At 42.9% G+C, this 19,376-nt stretch overlaps 1 long non-coding RNA gene across 1 annotated transcript in view; it reads left to right on the top strand.

Annotated features, from left to right (window-relative positions):
* Nucleotides 1-15,401, top strand: part of LOC117365389 — a 33,905-nt gene extending 18,504 nt beyond the window's left edge. Inside the window, exon 3 of the long non-coding RNA XR_004540405.1 lies at nt 9,350-15,401. This is a non-coding gene — a long non-coding RNA (uncharacterized LOC117365389). The remainder of the gene's footprint in view (nt 1-9,349) is intronic.
* Nucleotides 15,402-19,376: the final 3,975 nt, after the last annotated feature.

Raw genomic sequence — 19,376 nt, 5'->3', positions numbered from 1 at the left:
ACCCTGTCCCCCCTCCCTGCCAGGCTCTGTACTCTGTCCCCCCTCTGGTGGTCTAGTGGTAGGCCAGGACAAGGCAGACAGGCCTAGTAGGCAAGGCCCCCCCAAACCCCCCCCCTTATTTTAGTACCTCCGGAGGTCCTGCCCTTTTATAAGAACATAAGAATTGCCGCTGCTGGGTCAGACCGGCGGTCTATCGTGCCTAACAGTCCGCTCACGCAGCGGCTCTCTGGTCAAAGACCAGCATCCTAACCGAGACTAGCCCCACCTGCGTACGTTCTGGTTGAGCAGGAACTTGTCTAACTTTGTCTTGAATCCCTGGAGGGTGTTTTCCCCTATGACAGACTCCGGCAGAGCGTTCCAGTTTTCTACCATTCTCTGGGTGAAAAAGAACTTTCTTATGTTTGTACAGAATCTATCCCCTTTCAATTTTAGAGAGTGCCCTCTCATTCTCCCTACCTTGGAGAGGGTGAACAACCTGTCCTTATCTACCAAGTCTATTCCCTTCAGTACCTTGAATGTTTCGATCATGTCCCCTCTTCAGTCTCCTCTGTTCAAGGGAGAAGAGGCCCAGTTTCTCTAATCTTTCACTGTACAACAACTCCTCCAGTCCCTTAACCATCTTAGTCGCTCTTCTCTGGACCCTTTTGAGTAGTACCGTGTCCTTCTTCATGTACGGTGACCAGTCCTGGATGCAGTACTCCAGGTGAGGGCACACCATAGCTCGGTACAATGGCATGATAATCTTTTCCGATCTGTTTGTGATCCCCCTCTTTATCATTCCTAGCATTCTGTTTGCCCTTTTCGTCGCCGCCGCACATTGCGTGGATGGCTTCATCGACTTGTCGATCAAAACTCCCAAGTCTCGTTCCTGGGAGGTCTCTCCAAGTACTGCCCCAGACATCTTGTATTCGTGCATGAGATTTTTGTTACCTACATGGTATGTAAAAATCATGGTTTGTAAAAATCAAAGACTAAAATGGGAGTATGCTAAATCGATTTATCCTGCATGCCTCAAAATAGGGCAAACACACTCGTTTGGTTAAGAACAGAGCAGTTAGTCCTAAATCAGTAAGGCACCTCTGGAAAGTCATATTAGTTACTTATAATCCTGGGAACATGGAGATAAAAAGGATCTTCAATTAAGAGTGGCTCCTCTTCCCAAATGCCTCCAACTCCCCCCCACTTCAAATTCAACTGGATTTTCAGCTGTAGCATCCAGTGATCTTACATTTGGATGCAGTCATTCCTGTGTTTTAACCAATGTTTTACTTTACCTTGAAAATCAAAAAAATATACTGGTAATTAAAAAAAAAATCCACACAGGGATCCATTTCACTTGTTCCCTCCTTTCAGACCTCACACATTAATGCCAATTAACATGAATAATTGAGATTCATATGCAAATAAATTGGATAATTTATTTGAATAACCGCCTCATCCACAATACTGCAACCAGACATAGGAAAACTCACACCCCATTCTCATACCCCCCAATTAAGGAGGTCAAACGGAAAAAACTATATGATGGCCTCCTGGCCACTCAAGCAGCCAAACTAGACAACCAAATCGCCAATCTACTGACAGCATCCCTCGACTACAAGACTTTTAGAAAAGAAATAAAGACCATACTCTTCAAGAAAACTCTGAAAAAAGAAATAATACTGCAAGTCTCAAACTCCACCTCTCACTAAAGCCAACTACCCCAAACAAATAACCTTACCCATTTCTTACTCTTTTTTAAAATGACCAATTTATTATTTTTTTTTTTGTAAGTTCTTGTTGTAATACATCTTGGATAATTCTTTTATAATCCGCCTTGAACTGCAAGATAATGGCGGAATAGAAATCCCTAATGTAATGTAATGTAATTAGCTATTAATAATCAGGTTCATGGAGTAAATGTCCCTCAAAATAGCCTTTGAAAGTTGACCACCCTAAAGCAATCCCCTTCCACCAGCACATAAAGCCCCTGTGGGGAGTGAACAGCCTAGCCCAGCCTAGTCTCCAAGATTCGCCCCCCCCCCCCCCAACTCCTGGATGACAGCTGTGCACACAAAGCCACGGCCCCCTCTTTAAGCTGCGCTCACCTTATTCTCCAGCTCGTTCCTGAAACACAGGCAGGCCGCCTGTTTCTTGAAGCCTTCCCAGTCATAAGTCCGAGTCTGGTTCAGCTTAAACTTCATCAAAGAGGCACCGCACCCCCCTCCAAGCCTTAAGCTACTGATGCTTGCCTGTACCTGGCACCACGCGCCCCCTCCCCACCTCTTCTTCCTCTTCATGGGCCGAGCAAGAAAGCCGCGAGGGATAGGGCCCGGCATCAGCTGCAGAAGTCTCTCCCAACGGCCGCCCGTGCGCTGGTACGAATGCCAAGTGGAGGCAGATGGAGTTAGGGGGGAGGGGACCCAGGTCATAAGCGATGGGAATCATGTCGAGCGCGCCTCACCATGGGCTCTGCTGGCTTCCGGTCAGTGCTGTTCTTCAGGGAATCCAAGAGGGCTCCTTCCCCCTGCTTCGACAATGAGCTGTGCCTTTTGAACTGCTCTGACGCTGGGGGGGGGGGGGGGGGTTTATTGGGGTATTTGCCCCAGAAGACGCACCCTTATTTCCACCCACTTTTTTGGGGGGGAAAAGTGCATCTTATGGAGCGAAAAATATGGTATTTTTTTTAGAGAGAAGCTGGTGGATACTTGGAATGCCCTCCCATGGGAGATGATGGAGATGAAACGGTAACAATTCAAATACAGTAAAACCTTGGATTGCAAGTAACTTGGTTTGCAAGCGTTTTGCAAGACAAGCAAAACATTTTATTAAATGTTAACTTGATATACGAGCAATGTCTTGCAATACAAGTACATACAGTATACCAGGGATCTCAAAGTCCCTCCTTGAGGGCCGCAATCCAGCCAGGTTTTCAGGATTTCCCCAATGAATATGTATGAGATCTATGTGCATGCACTGCTTTCAATGCATATTCATTGGGAAAATCCTGAAAACCCGACTGGATTGTGGCCCTTAAGGAGGGACTTTGAGACCCCTGCAGTATACACATCACAACTGAGTCCATGGTTCTTCTCTCTGACACTGCAAGAGTGTAGTGACTGTTCTAAATGAGAAAGTCTTGCAATACGAGTACATACAGTATGCACGTGTCACATCATCACTACTGAGCCAATGGTTCTTCTCTCTTTGACGCTGCGGGAGTGTCGTGACTGTTCTAAATAAGTGAGGTCTTGCAATACAAGTACATATAGTATTTTGCATTAAAGTTTTTGAGTTGTGGAATGAATCATCTGAGTTTCCATTATTTTTTATGGGGAAATTCGCTTTGATATACAAGTGCTTTGGATTACAAGCATGCTTTGGGAACGAATTATGCTCGCAAACCAAGGTTTTACTGTATGTATGGAATCAACACAGAAGAATCCTGTATGGAACGAGGACAAAACCAAACTTAGTAGTGCTAAGATGGTAACTCCAGTAATTAGGGAATCAAATCCATTGTCAGGGTCACTCTGTGTTCTGATTGTGGCTGGACAGATTTGGATGGGCTGGATTGGGGCTTTCATGAAGGGGACAACAAGTACGAGGGGGCATTCGGAGAAACTGAAGGGAGATAGGTTCAAAACAAATGCAAGGAAGTTTTTTTTCACCCAAAGGGTCGTGGACACTTGGAATGCGCTACCGGAGGAAGTGATCAGGCAGAGTACGGTACAGGGATTCAAACAGGGATTGGACGGATTCCTGAGGGATAAAGGGATCGTGGGATACTGAGAGAGGTGCTGGGATGTAACACAAGTATAGAAAGCTAACCAGGTAATAAGTATAGAAACCCAACAGGTCGTGCATGTGCAAGACCGGAGGGTTAGGACTACGATGGGAAGATAGGACTTCAATGAGAAACCAAGGTGGCAAGGGAGCCCCTTCTGGTGATTCAGACAGGTCGTGACCTGTTTGGGCCGCCGCGGGAGCGGACTGCCGGGCAGGATGGACATATGGTCTGACCCGGCGGAGGCACTGCTTATGTTCTTATGTTATGATAGCTTCAGTTGCTGTAGAATAAAACCAATGCTGGGCAACTTTTGTTGGGGTTTTTTTCCACAGTTTATGCCCTAAATAGGACAAATCCAAATCAAGTATGCATAGGTACTCTCACATCATAGCTTTATGCTATGAGTTTATTTTGTTGGGCAGGCTGGCTGGATCATACATGTCTTTATCCTCCATCATCTACTATGGTTATTCTAGAAATGGTATAAACATTTTAAATAAAGATGATAAGGTAGAGGAACACGAATCAGAATCCTACGCTGTAGTGTAGATCTTTTCACCTTTTCTTTTCTACCAGTGATTTTACACACGGTAGAGAATGTTTTGTAGGCTTCTCTTTGAGGCCAGATAGCATCTTTTGCTGTATTCAGTGCCTCTGTATTGACAATAAATGGTTGCGAGAGTTCTGGTCTCTCCGGGGTCGCCAGTGCAACAGCTGCTGGTCCCTTACAGCCAACTTTTCAATTGGCAACAGTCCACTAAGCCGTCCAATCCCTTCCCCCAACAACAGACTTAATTGAAAGGGCATCTTCACTCATTCGTATCATTTGCTTGCAAGCACCTCTAAAACCCATCACATCTGCTTTACCACATCTCAGACATTTACCCCATGAACCTGATTATTAATGTTAATTGGCATTAATGTGGATTTTTGCAAGGGTCTGGCTATGTACAATTCTATAAAGTTTCACACCAAAATCCCACTGTGTGCAAGCTAAAAGGGAGCATGGGCACGCAGTTTTCCAGAGATCTGCGCCTAACTTGCCCACCAGATTGCACAAAGTTGGGTGTGCCCTCCTATACAGGTTGCTCATCCCAGAGCCCCCTTTATACAATAGTACCGAGCGCTGACTTTTTTTTTCCAGCACCATTTAGTAAATTTAGCTTTTAGTGGCTACAATTTAATAATCCTGCTTTGCTCCATTTTGGTTTTTTTCCTATATACCATTATTTTAAACATTCATTTTGATGCAAAATAAATAAGAATATAGGCATTGGAATGGGGGAACTAGGGGGTGCCTTGGCACGCCCCAAAATCTGGAGGAAGAGGAGACCACCAATATCTCCCCACTCCCAACACACTGCTGCTGCTGGTCTGTAGTGGCAAAAACAAAGACTTTGCATTCAATCATGCAGCTGCCAGTCCTGCTCCAGAATAAGAAATAATGTCAGAGGTGGCATCTTCATGCGGGATTTGCGAGAACTGACGGCAGCCATTCAGGGGCCAAGCTGGAGTGCGAAAAACTTGTTCTTGCCTTGTGCGCCGTTAGCAGTGAGATCTGAGGCAGCCATCCAGCGAGGGAGGAGCTCAGCAGGGTCAGGAGCGCAGAAAAGTTGTTCCTGCCAATACACCGCTGGACCACCAGGATTTAAAAAGGCGAGAAAAGGAATATACTGTAAGTTTCCCTGGCAGACAGCTTGGCGCCTGGCTAAAAGACGATAGGGAGAACACAGCACATCACGGTCTGTGATTGCAATATTCGCTCCATAAGATGCACAGACATTTCCACCCACTTTTGGGGAAAAATGAACATCTTATGGAGCGAAAAATATGGTATATACATAGGATGAGTGTATTAACCACTACAGAAGTTCTTGTAAACTGATCTGAATTGATTCTCCAGTCATTAGTAGCGGTATAGAAGCTTTCAATAATCAAGTATAACAATGCTTATGTCCTAATAATTATTACTAGTGCTCTATTATTGGCACTAATTGGCTTGTTATTCAGTTAAATTGTGCACAGAAATTGGCACACGTTCGAAATACCACCTCACTTATCTTTCCAATTTGCAGATGATTTATAAATAAGTTAAATAGCACCGGTCCCAGTACAGACCCCTGTGGCACTCCACTGTTTGCTCTCCTCCATTGAGAAAAATGACCATGTAACCCTACCCTCTGTTTTCTGATAACCAATTTTTAATCCACAACTGAACTTTGCCTCCTATCCCATGGCTCTTTAATTTTCTCAGGAGCCTCTCAGGAGGAGCTTTGTCAAAAGCTTTCTGAAAATGTGAATAACAAAAGCAAGATTTAGAGCACTGCAGCAGCAAGTTTGATAATGGGTGTGTCTAAATATGACAAAAATAAATAAATACAAGCTGGCAGACAGCTGGGCGCCCGGCTAAAAGGACCATATCTCAAAAAACTCCATTGGCTTCCGGTCGCCTTCAGAGTCCAATATAAAGCAGTAATGATTTGTCATCAGTTCTTGCATAGCAACTTCCCAGAATTGTTTAAAAGTAATATACTCAGCTATACACCAATGAGATCTCTGCGTTCTGAGAGTTTGGCAGCAAAAAGGGCAAACAGAATGCTAGGAATGATAAAGAAGGGGATCACAAACAGATCAGAGAAGGTTATCATGCCACTGTACCGGGCCATGTTACGCCCTCACCTGGAGTACTGCGTCCAGCACTGGTCGCCGTACCTGAAGAAGGACACGGTACTACTCGAAAGGGTCCAGAGAAGAGCGACTAAGATGGTTAAGGGGCTGGAGGAGCTGCCGTACAGCGAAAGATTAGAGAAACTGGGCCTCTTCTCTCTCGAACAGAGGAGATTGAGAAGAGACATGATCGAAACATTCAAGGTACTGAAGGGGATAGACTTAGTAGATAAGGACAGGTTGTTCACCCTCTCCAAGGTAGGGAGAACGAGAGGGAACTCTCTAAAGTTGAAACGGGATAGATTCCGTACAAGCATAAGGAAGTTCTTCTTCACCCAGAGAGTGGTGGAAAACTGGAACGCCCTTCTAGAGGCTGGTATAGGGGAAAACACCCTCCAAGGATTCAAGACAAAGTTAGACAAGTTTCTGTTGAACAAGAACATGCGCTGGTAGGGCTAGTCTCAGACCAGAGGGCTGCCGTGTGAGCGGACTGCTGGGCATGATGGACCACTGGTCTGACTCAGCAGTGGCAGTTCTTATGCCTTACTGAAGATGTCCGTGAATCCAAGACTTGTTGCGACAGGTAAAAGGACTTTCTGTTGTACAGGAGTTAAGTTATGGGTCAGATATGAAACTGCTGTGAAAAGGGGAGGTTTAGAAAATTACTAAAGACGCAGCTTTTTTAGTTATCTCAGCTAAAATTGATGAATTATCCAAGAGCCCTGCTCTTCACTCTATGTATTTGCTATGTATGTAAACCGTTTAGTTTTAGACGGTATATAAATTTTTAAAATAAATAAATGAAATCTAGATACACTACATCAACCGGCTCACCTTTATCCACATGTTTGTTTACACCTTCAAAGAAGTCAAGCAAATTGGTGAGGCAAGATCATAGACCTCCCTTGAATGAACCCATGCTGACTCCGTCTCCTTAAATCATGTTTGTCTGTGTTCCATAATTTTATGTTTTATAATTGTTTCCACCATTTTGCCTGGTCCTGAAGTGAGGCTTACCAGTCTGTAATTTCCCAGATCTCCCCAGCCCCCTTTTTAAAAATCGGCATAGCATTGGCCACCCTCCAGTCTTCAGGTCCTACAGACAATTTAAACTTCTGTCATTGGTGAGAGAATTACCTTCATACACTTAACATGCAATGTGACTCAGTATTTAATGTACAGTGCTGTGTAGTAAAGAGGGCATACATTTGCTCCTCCCTTAGAAAGCTGTAATCCATGGGGGTGGGGGAGATAATGAAAGTAAATGTCAGATACTAAGATACTTTCAGGCAACGTAGAACCCAAAAGAAATAATATCAAAATAGCTAACAAATGGAAGAATACTTTCTACAAAATATATCGCCACTGGAGAGGCTCAAATTCAAAACACAAAACAATAAATTTGTGTGAAGATCCTCAGTATTCACTACTCTCATATCAGGAAAACCTGTAATAGGAGTTGTGAGCCATAGTCACCCAACGGGGTAATCAAGTGTGAAACGTCTTCGCCCTATGTGTAAAGTGACCAAACAATAAGTGTCAAAAATAGAATAATTTATAATTAAGTGGTGTTTTTTTAAAATAATATTCCACGAGACAGTCCCAGCGTGCAATAATGCGTAATAGCAGGTAATGTGATTCAAAGTTCAGCACGGGAGAATAACTCTCTCTATAGGCTCCCCTAACATCCACTGCACTGAGTAAAGACTTGACCCAAAAACTTCAAAAATTACTTGAAAGACTCAGCGTCATCATACTCTCCCCAGCGTTCTTTCTGTTACCATCCAGTGCCTGCTAAACAGAGCTCTGTAGAGCATTCAACACTGCACAAATGATGAGCATTTTATTTTTCAACCATGCTCACATCCACTAAGGTCAGTACCAACTTTAGTAATCTTTGAAATTTTTCTGTCAAGGCTTTATTCAGTGCAGTGGATGTTAGGGGAGCCTATAGAGAGAGTTATTCTCCCGTGCTGAACTTTGAATCACATTACCTGCTATTACGCATTATTGCACGCTGGGAATGTCCAGAAATTTATTGTTTCGTGTTTTGAATTTGAGCCTCCCCAGTGGCATTATATTTTGTAGAAACTATACTAAGATAAACAGAATTAAATCTCACTTAGCTTATCTCATGCTTACGTGATTGCTGCTGCTGAGATTTTCTAGGATAATCCCTCGTTTAGCATGCACTGATCCAAAAAGATCATAACATCTCAAAGATTTGGTGCTTCTTTCTTTGTCTGCTTACACTCTTCACTGCATACCTGGCGTTTTAATTGGACAAAAACTATTGCTCTACTTGAGTTTTGAAGGCCATGTAGATCAGATATGTCTAATCTTGAAGGTCTCATGGAACATGTCTAAACTAAGTCCTGAAAAATTATTTAAATCACCCAGACTCCTGTTCACCAACTCACACATGCAAATAGCTTGAGACTGCACAGCCTCCATTCCATACACTAAAATTTGTACTTAAGCCTAGTCCTTGTCTGGGAAACATTTCAAAATGAAAATAGCATAACTTCATTATAATGTGATATGCAACAGGTACTGTTTCACTTTATTGCAATTAATTATGATGATTTGTTTTATAAACATGCAGCATTCTCACCAGGGTTTCCCAGTCTTCTCCTGGAGGCACACCTAACCAGCTGGAAACATTTTCAGGATTACCAGAATAAATATGCGTTAAGAGTTGCATATACTGGATTTCATGCATATTCATTGTGATAATCATGAAAAATCTGATTTGCTAGGCGTGTCCTCTGGAAACACCAATCTAAATAACACTTGCATGAGGATCTCTTCCTCTGTATTAGATGTGAGGTTCTTTTATTCCAGGTTCATCATAAAAGACAATGTAACACCTCCTGTAAGACATTCCTCTTCTAAATGTGTTTCCTCTTTCAGGTGAGAAGAAAGCCCAGTCCTTGCAGAAAGTATGAGAAGCTGCTGCAGGGCAGAGAGATGGGTCACACGAGTGGAAGTTGACTGAGTGGCCATAAGCAATGGCAAGCAAGCACTGTATAACAAAATGGACATGTTTCTGTATTTATACCAAATCTTTGCAACAGATGCAGAATTGTTCCTTTTAATACAACTGCACTTCGAGCAGGGAGAAAAAAAAAAAAAGAAGAAACTGGGATGTTTTCTGTGTCGCTGTACATTTTTCCTGCAGCAGTTGGGGATAGGGATTAGGTGCATGCCAGGTACGCAGGGTGGACATCCCTAGAGCTGAAACTCCTACGTGAGGGGTTTGTTTTCTGTTCAGAAGTCTCTTGGACACATACAATAATGTTTGTGTGTCTGTACATATTGAGGTCGCTGATTTATGTATATAGACGTGGGCTCCATGTCCTAGGCAATAAGTGAGTTATTCTTCACTTTTAACATTCTCTTTCTCCTCATGGTGGAACTGGACACAGGTTGATTTCCTGCTGGAAGAGAACTTGATAACAAGCATGAATACCATAGTCATACAGAAAGAAGCCAGACCTTTACTGGCCCTGCCAAGTTTGAGATTCAAATCGGGTTCTTCTGGACAAAAGTTCCCATCTGTTTATTACTCTATGTATCAGAAGGATGGGGATGGTAATGTCCTTCAGGTCTGTGGTGCTACATTTTAATATGGACTGGTGCTAACTTGCCTCTTTCTATGGTGCTACACAATGAAGGAAAAGAAGCCGATTTTGTCAACATTTAAGACGTGAAGGGCTAAGTAGCAAAAATGCGCTCTTTTACTACCTTCTTCTTTTTTTCCATGAATGAAGAAGCCTTGGCTTGTGCCTGACAATCCTCTTGTCCCAGGGAGTGCTGGAAAGCATCATAGTCAGTGCTTAATACAATCACAGTAGGAATATGAGTAAATGCTTAGAGGTTTGCTATTAAAAGCTCTTTCCAGTGGGGCATGTGAATTTTCCATAAACCTCAGGGCCACTAGTTAAGTTATTCTGTCCAAGAGGGCAGCCATTTTGCTAGATTATGATGTCATGGAGGTAAATCATGGGACAAAGCTAACAGTGCATGCCCTATTGTGATGAGATTTTTGTCTCAAGAATTTGTAAAAATGTTTTCTACATGTACAGAATTGCATACTTGGTATGCACAGTGGAAGTTTGCAGGATCACTACTTTGCTAGAGCTTTTTCGTAGGGAGTTGCTAGATTTAATGCACCCTACAAATTTTTGCTTATAAGAGCTCCTCAGGGTGTTCTTTCTGACCGAGGATACCTTGTTGTATCATTGGATATATCCGTTACAACAAATTTTTGATAAATCATGTACAGTTTCTTTTAACATTTTACCACGTAAGGCCTGGGATTCTTGTGAGTATCAATGAAGGATTGAACTGCAGAAAGCAGGGAGTACTAACCCTGATATATATATGTAGAGCTTTACAGCCAGGACTCTCATTGTGTCATAAGCTATGTGTTTTCCTAGTGCTCAAATAAATCTCCATTTCTTGAGCAGGGGCATTAATTTTCCTATAAGCTGGAAACATTTTTCTGATGAAAGGGACTGAAACATTGCTGTGCATTGGGCGCATTCTTAGAAACATGAAGGCAGATAAAGGCCAATTGGCCCATCCACTATCTCTTCCTCTCCCTAAGAGATCCTACGTGCCTGTCCCATACTTTCTTGAATTCAGACACAGTCTTTGTCTCCACCACCTATAAAAGTGATATGAGTTTGCATAGTCGGATCTGTTGAATAAACAGCCTCATTGCTCACCAGTTTTTTTAGTCAATGACAAGGTTTAGAGGAAGCCTAAATAGAGAGAGCTTCTCAGAGGACAAAAAGGTAGTATATTCTCACATATAGGTGACATTATCTATAGAGCTCAGTCCAGACATGTACCAAAGTGTATTGTCACTTTAAAACTTTAGTACTGTCCATACCACACATGTGCGTGTGCCTTCCTACCCAACATTGACTTGCAGGACATTCAGTTCTTTGTTTTCCGTGGAGTGAAGTTGTGTTTTTCAAACACATCTATGTGAGGTAATATTTTTTTCTTCAAGTGCCTTCTTGTACCGTTTTTGCCTCATATTTTTTCATTTTGTTGTATATCGTTCTTTGTTTTTTCTCCAATTTTGTGATTTTCTTTTTTTGGGCCTTCAGGCAGCTTCCTGCCTCCATCGAGGCTTGGAATGTCGGCTTCTTTTCAGGAATGGTTCTATCTGATTTCCCTTACAATTAAGCCCTTTGATTTAATGTCAGTAGTCTTCCCATTAATGTCCCCAATGCCCAGTGGATTCAAGAAGTACTCTAGATGTAACACAACTAGTGTGTGCAGTGTCTAGGTCCTGAGCATCAGTACATTTCTTATAATCTCTGTGCGTACATGCAAAAGAGGCTCTAAAGCAGGGTGTCCAACCTTTTGGCTTCCCTGGGCCGCATTGGCCGAAAAAATGTTTCTGGGGCCGCACAAATGCGTAAACACTGCAGCAAGACGGAGGAGGGAGCCAGCAAGACAGTAAACACCCAGGGGCAGCAGAGGAAAACACTGCATCGCCCTCGACCGGGGCCGCACAAAATACTTCACGGGGCCGCAGGTTGGACACCCCTGCTCTATAGGATCACCAAATTTAGTGTGAAAAGCTGTTTGGGTTCACTTCTACCATGTCTACAGATCCCATTACCAGCCCAGATGCCCCCTCCATCGATGTCGACACCGGCATCCACTCAGCTACTGGCACTTTCTGAGAAAGCTCCTGCTTTTCCTCTTCTGTGCGTCAGGCCTTGGAGGATCTCCAGAAAGTTTAAGAAGTGTTAACACTCACCTTCCAGATGAATTTCCACATCTTCACCGTCTTTCAACTCCTCAGAAGTGTTGACAGCTGCACAGTTGTTCATCACTCCAGAAGCTTGCTTTCACTAGGCATCCTCCTCCTTCTAAGTCCCTGACACCTCAACGTCAACCTGAGCCAACTGTACCTTTTGACTACATTGGTACCGTACTGGCACCTTCCCTGTAGGACCAGATTACTTCAGCAGGAATTGGCATTTTTACTTCTAGGGCACTATTTCCCTCATCTCAGCACACCTTGGCCTCAGTCCAATCTGACAAGCTACAGCCAGATGATGCTTTGCAGCTAGCACATCCTTAACATCAATCTCCATCACGACATGAATCAACACTTTATCATCGATCTACATCTAAGCGTTAAGCTTCCACGTGTTGACATTGAGATTCTCCTCATCATTCACCTCGTGCCTCCTTGTCCAGCTGTACATCTTGAGCCTCCTCGTGACACTTGATGACTTCATTGACACACCTCTCCATCATGGTCTCGATACTCTTCACAACACTCCCCTCGACATGCCCCATTCTACTAGATAACAGAACATAGACTCAGAACTCTCCATCCATTTGTCTGAGCTTGATGTTTTTGCTGAGGAGTCCTATGGAATCCTGTTGGATCCCTCACTTCCAAGGAGATGATCCCTGCCTGAAAGCATCATCAGTAATATGGTTCTAGCTTTTCCCATTCATATGGAATCTGAGCAGGAACCTCAAGTGGAGCTGATGGAGGCATTGGACTATGTAAAGCTTCCTCTACACAACTTAATGAAGGAAGTTCTCTTTAAAAATTGGGAAAATCCTCTCATAGTTCCAGTAGCTCCAAGGAAATTAGACACACGATATAGGCTCCAGGCTACATCTGCCTTCAATTCCACAACTACAGCATCAGTCCTTAATGGTAGAGACAGCCTTGAAATATGCTTATAGCTCCTGTATTTATGCCAGTATTCCTCCTGGGAGAGATGGCAGGATCGTGGACAGATTTAGCAGGCAGGTTTTCAGTCATCCATGCTCACCAACCATACACTAAACTATAATTTCTATATGACTTTTTACCTTTAATTAAGCAACTGCCAAACATTAGTCTTTAATTAAGCAACTGCCAAACTTCCAACAATATCTTACTAGAGACCAACAGGAAACTTTTCAATGTGTCACCAAAGATTTTTTGGAAACTAGAAAGTACATAGTGAGATCTGCCTTTGATGCTTTTGACATCTTCTCTATGCGCAGACAGGCATGGCTCCATGTTTCTAACTTAGACAGTCTTGGACATTAGTTCTATCAAACATTTCAGAGAAGATTGGATATCCAATCACACTACACCAATCAGTTCCAATCCAATACAGAATCTACTACTTTCACACTACCTATCCTAAAGTGGAGAAAAAGTGTCAGATATAAAGAGCCAAAACACTGTTGAACCCTAATGGAGTATGCAAAATGGGATGGTTCACCTTCATTCATAGGCTGAAAAAAACTCCACCACATAGATTATACTATCACACAATCATGGGAATCATTAAACAATATGCTAAGAATTTCTCAGGCAATACTAAACAGCAAACAAATCACAGGTAAAGAGTAACATCTCAAATCAATACAGTCCCAGTCCCCTCCTTATGATCTAGTCTTGATGTTTTGGGGGGATTATTGGTTTTAATGTTTTATATGAAATGTTGATGTAGTTATTATTACTGTATTTTAGCTAGGTTGCACTTCAGATTTGGGCTATGGGAAAGGTAGTATAGAAATTTTACTCAATTAATCTAAATCAAATCAGATTTAGTTCAGTTCTCTCTAACCTAAATTTACCCAGTAACCTAAGCATTACACATCTCTCATTTTTATGATTTTATTTACTACCCAGTGGATTTCTGAGCAAAATATAACGTAATGGTCACGTGATCATCACCACCCAATGCAGCTGCTCTCTGCCGCCTTGCAGACCAGCGGTAGCTGTATAGAGACTGCCTGTGGCTGCACCAGGCCTTTCCCTCCTCTTCTGAAACAAACGGGGTGGGCCAGGTCAGAGGGAAAGGCCTAGTGCAAGTGGCAAGCAGCCTTTCTACACAGCTGCCACTGCCTAACATGGTGAAAGACTGAATTTAAAGATAGGTAGTGGAATGTAGCCACATTGGGTTGGGGGGAGGTTCAGGCAGGGAGGCTGTGAGTTTAAGGTGGCATGGGGACAATTTAGTCACCACAGTAAGACAGGGTTTGGTTTTACTGTCCCCAACCCTGCAGATTCCCACGGCTTTCCTATTGTCCCATCCCTATGCACACCTGTACTCCAGAACACGGGCCATGTCCAACAATAATAATACCTCAGATGCAGCCCAACAGAACAGTGGCAGTACTAGTCTTACCATAGCACATTCTCTACTGTAATATCTCAGGTATATTACAGCACCATGCATGTAGCTGATAACTACATTGCAGTACCACTCATGCATGACTTGCAGTGACAGTGAATTAGCCCAGTACTACACTATCTGCAATAACAAAAACGCTTTGCTTAACAAACACTAGTACCAGCCACTAGAATTTAAGAAAGCCCAGCATAAGCACTGAGGATGGAGAGGCCATGACAGGAGGGATCAGATTAGATATCAATTTATTTATTGAAACATAGTACAAATCCTCAACCAGCAAGTGTAAAACAAGACTTTGCCATTTATAATAATGTGATTGTAATAAGCTATAGCTCCTGTTTTGAACTGAACAACTGTTTTTCTGCATCTTTTTGTAAAAGGAATGTCATACTTTGGAGATTCTCTGTAAATATTTATAAAGTTTATTAAAGAGAAATATCAGTTGTTTCCAGGTCAATAAATACTGCAGCCCTATCTTTTGCTATTTATAAAGAGGGTTGGAGAGAAAGGGAGTAGGTGCAAACCTTCATTGACATCTGCCTGCTAACGTCTCTTTAAGTCCCATCGCCATGGCATTCTTCTAGTTCAGAAATATGGTTCTAATAAGTCTTGGGTTACTGTGGGAGAACCTCTTTCCTGGGGTTATACACATTCTCTGCAATGCTCTTAGTCTCCATTACATCATGGAGTAAATGTGTTATCTACATGCAGCTAGAAATTTTGGACAAAGAAGTCTACATCAAAAAAGTATGAAAAAACACACACAACGTAAATGTGCTAACGTCATCATTCTGGTAGATTACTATAGGGCAGGGATCTCAAAGTCCCTCCTTGAGGGCTGCAGTCCAGTTGGGTTTTCAGGATTTCCCCAATGAATACGCATGAGATCTATGTGCATGCACTGCTTTCAATGAAAACCCGACTGGAATGCTGCCCTCAAGGAGGGACTTTGGAGACCCCTGCTATAGGGTATTCATATAGGCCTTCACATGGAGTTAAAGCTTCTCTAAGGTAGAAGTAGTTATGTCCGTGTTTGTATCTACAGCTATCAGTGAAATGTGTGTGGTGTCTATAACATATAAGTACCAATCCTATTCTTAGCATGTTAAGTCACCAAGGACAGTGACTGTGGAAAGGACGCCTGCCTTATGGGGGTTAAGTGCTGCTGACTATCAGGGCAATTTAAGCCTCTCCTACCTGTTCAATTCACTTTGAATAGTGACCCTTAAGTTACCTAGAGCAGGTATTTTGCATGGGCATACCCTCCCATCTGTCTTCTATTATAAGCTTTAAGAATGAACGGAAGCAGTCTTGAGATCAACAGCAGGTGGCAAGTGAGCCTACTCAAAAGCTTCTACAAACTGTCAAGCTGGAGTAGTGTTTCCTGCACTGGGATCTATCAGTAACAATTTGGTTCTACTCCTAAGACCAACCCCTTATTTGATTTTTTTTTTTTAGCCTGTCCTCCCAAAGTAGCTCAAGGTCTAATGTACTTGGAGCAGTGGAGGATTAAAAGACTTGCCCAGGGTCACAAGGAGCAGCACACAACCTCAGGGTGCCGAGGCAGTAGCTCTAACCATTATGCCACACTCTTCCATTTTATACTTATCCCATGATCCTTTGCTCCAGAGACTCCTTTCCCTTTTCCTCCAGTGCATTTACACCTCTGCCTCTTCCATCTCTCACTTTCCCTTCTTTCCTTATGGTAGGGGTTCTTGACCCAGTCCTCAGAATGTACCTAGCCAGTCAGGTTTTCAACATACCCTAAATCAGGGATCTCAAAGTCCCTCCTTGAGGGCCGCAATCCAGTCGGGTTTTCAGGATTTCCCCAATGAATATGCATTGAAAGCAGTGCATGCACATAGATCTCATGCATATTCATTGGGGAAATCCTGAAAACCCGACTGGATTGCGGCCCTCAAGGAGGGACTTTGAGATCCCTGCCCTAAATGAATGTGCATGAGACAGGTTGGCATATAATGGAGGTAGTGCATTCAAATTTCTCTCATGCATATTCACTGTGCACTGGCTGGGTAAATCCAGAAGACTGGGTTGAGAAACTTTGCTTTAGGGCAGGGCTGCCCACACTTTTTTGGCTTGCGAACTACTTTTAAAATGACCAAGTCAAAATGATCTACCAACAATAAAATTTTTAAAAACAAAAAACACTGTACACAGAGAAAATATGAATTATAATTTATATTCAGGTTTTTTTTCAAAGAGATCAAGGCAGATGTCTTTAAAATATGCAATGGTACCTCAGTAACAACTATACAAAAATAGACAAATATACCCCCTCCCCTTTTACTAAACCGCAATAGCAGTTTTTAGCGCAGGGAGCTGCGCTGACTGCCCTGCGTTGCTTTCAACATTCACAGGCTCCCTGCACTAAAAACTGCTATTGCAGTTTAATAAAAGGGAGCCATAGTGCAAAATATAGACAGCAGATATAAATTTTCAAAATGGACACATTTTGATCACTAAATTGAAAATAAAATCATTTTTACCTTTTTGTCTGGTGATTTCATGAGTCTCTGGTTGCACTTCTGACTGTGCATCCAATATTTCTTCCCTTTTTCTGCCTCCTCCTGCATGCTTCCTCTCCTCCAGACCTCATTCCATTCTCCAACCAACATCTCTCTGTCCCTCCATGAGTCCAACTTTTCTTCCTCTCTCCCTGCCACCCGACGCACTCCATTCCCTCCCCCAACTTCTTCTTCCTCTCTCTCTCCCTGCCCCCCTTTTTGCCTTTCTTTCTGTTTCCCTGCCCCCCTTTCTGTCTCCCTGCCCCCCAAGCTACCAATGCCGATTTAAGCCTGCTTCCCCAACGCCACGTGCAAGTGCCGGACCCCCAAGCCTCCCCCCCCAAACATCAATTCTGACATCAGAGAGGAAGTTCTGGGCCAGCCAGGCAGCGATTAGCTGGCCCGGAACTTCCTCTCCAATGTCAGAAATGACGTCCGGGGGGTGGGGGTGTGTGAAGGCTTGTGGGCCTGGGACTTGTGCAATGGCTGCATGCGCCTGGTTAGTGATCTGTAACCTGTCACTAAAATTGTCTGTAGTACCTGAAGATTGGAGGGTTGCCAATGTTACGCCAATTTTTTAAAAGGGTTCCAGGGGAGGTCCAGGAAATTGCAGACTGGTAAGCCTGACTTCAGTACCGGGCAAAATGGTCGAAACAATTATAAAAAATAAAATTGTTAAACACTTAGACAAACATGATTTAACAAGACAGAGTCAAAATGGGTTCAGCTAAGGGAGTTCTTGCCTCACCAATTTGCTTAACTTCTTTGGTGTGAATAAACATGTGGATAAAGGTGAGCCGGTTGATGTAGTATATCTAGATTTTCAGAAAGCTTTTGACAAAGTTCCTCATGAGAGGCTCCTGAGAAAAGTAAAGAGTCATGGGATAGGTGGCAAAACTCAGTTATGGATTAGAAATTGGTTATCAGATAGAAAACAGAGGGCTGTTGTTTTTTTAAATAATTTATATTCCGCATATCCTACAATTCTATGCGGATTACAAATTAACTGTCCCGGCGGGCTCCCACTCTATCTAGTGTACCTGGGGCAATGGGGATTAAGTGACTTGCCCAGGGTCACAAGGAGCAGTGCGGGATTCAAACCCACAACCTCAGGGTGCCAAGGCTGCAGCTCTAACCACTGCTTTACACACTCCCAAGTTTAAATGGTCATTTTTTTTCAATGGAGAGTAAACAGTGAAGTTTCTTCCTCTCACAATTTGTGCATCAATATTTCATCAGTCTATTATACTTACCTATTTCACACAATATGCTCACCTATTTCACATATGTACACTATTTCATCCACCAATTCACTGTATGCTTTTTAGCATCATTACACCATCTGACATCACACTATTATTTCTAGGACCCCTGAGGAAGACATCTTTGTCGAAACACAAACCATGTTGGGCCCCCATGTTTCCAGTGGATTGGGTCCTATATGTCTAGATTTTTCTGTGGATCATCAAGGAACTCTTTTAATAAAGTCCAATTCAGGAACATCAATTCTCCACAGGGTCTTTTGTTTTGGTCATACATTTCTCTATTGTGGAGTTATTGGGTCAACTCTTTTGGTCCATATCACCTAAATAGACGGCATCAGGAGTCAATAAAGTTCTAAGTCATAATAATAATGCAGCAATGTCCCTTTTATTTCTCGGAGTCTGCAAAAGGGGAAGAGCAAGAGAAAGGTGATTTAGATATCTTCTGTGTTTGAAGCTCATTGCTACATTATGAATGTGTATGAGGGACTGAGAAATCAGTTAAGTGGCAGGATCTTGGATGTAGGGGGCTGGGTTGGAGACTGGTTCAGTGGAAGGGCTGGGGGAGTCTGGGAGCCATGTCCACAAATGGCTGGGGAGCTTGGATATCATGTCCATGAAGGGCTGGAAAGCTTAAACATAATGTCGAAAAAGGTTGGGGGAGTTTGGGAGCCGCATCCAGGAAGGGCTGGGGAGCTTGGAAGTCATGTCCGTGAAGGGCTGTGAAGCTTGACAGTCACATCAACAAAGGACTGGGGCGCTTGTAAGAAGTGTCCACAAAAAGCTGGGGAGCTTGCATATAATGTCCATGAAAGGCTGGGAAGCTTGAGAGTCACGTCAACAAAGGGCTGGGGAGCTTAGAAGTCATTTTGATGCATTCACAAGACTTGCTGGCTTGGTGTTCCCTGAAATGCTTTGAATGGACTTTCTCCACAATTAAAAATAAATAAATAAATAAATACAAACCATA

The sequence above is a fragment of the Geotrypetes seraphini genome, chromosome 8 (genome assembly GCF_902459505.1).
Source record: "Geotrypetes seraphini chromosome 8, aGeoSer1.1, whole genome shotgun sequence".
Taxonomy (NCBI): Eukaryota; Metazoa; Chordata; class Amphibia; order Gymnophiona; family Dermophiidae; genus Geotrypetes; species Geotrypetes seraphini.
The sequence above is the reverse complement of the archived record's forward strand: the minus strand, read 5'-3'. Positions and strand labels throughout refer to the sequence as shown.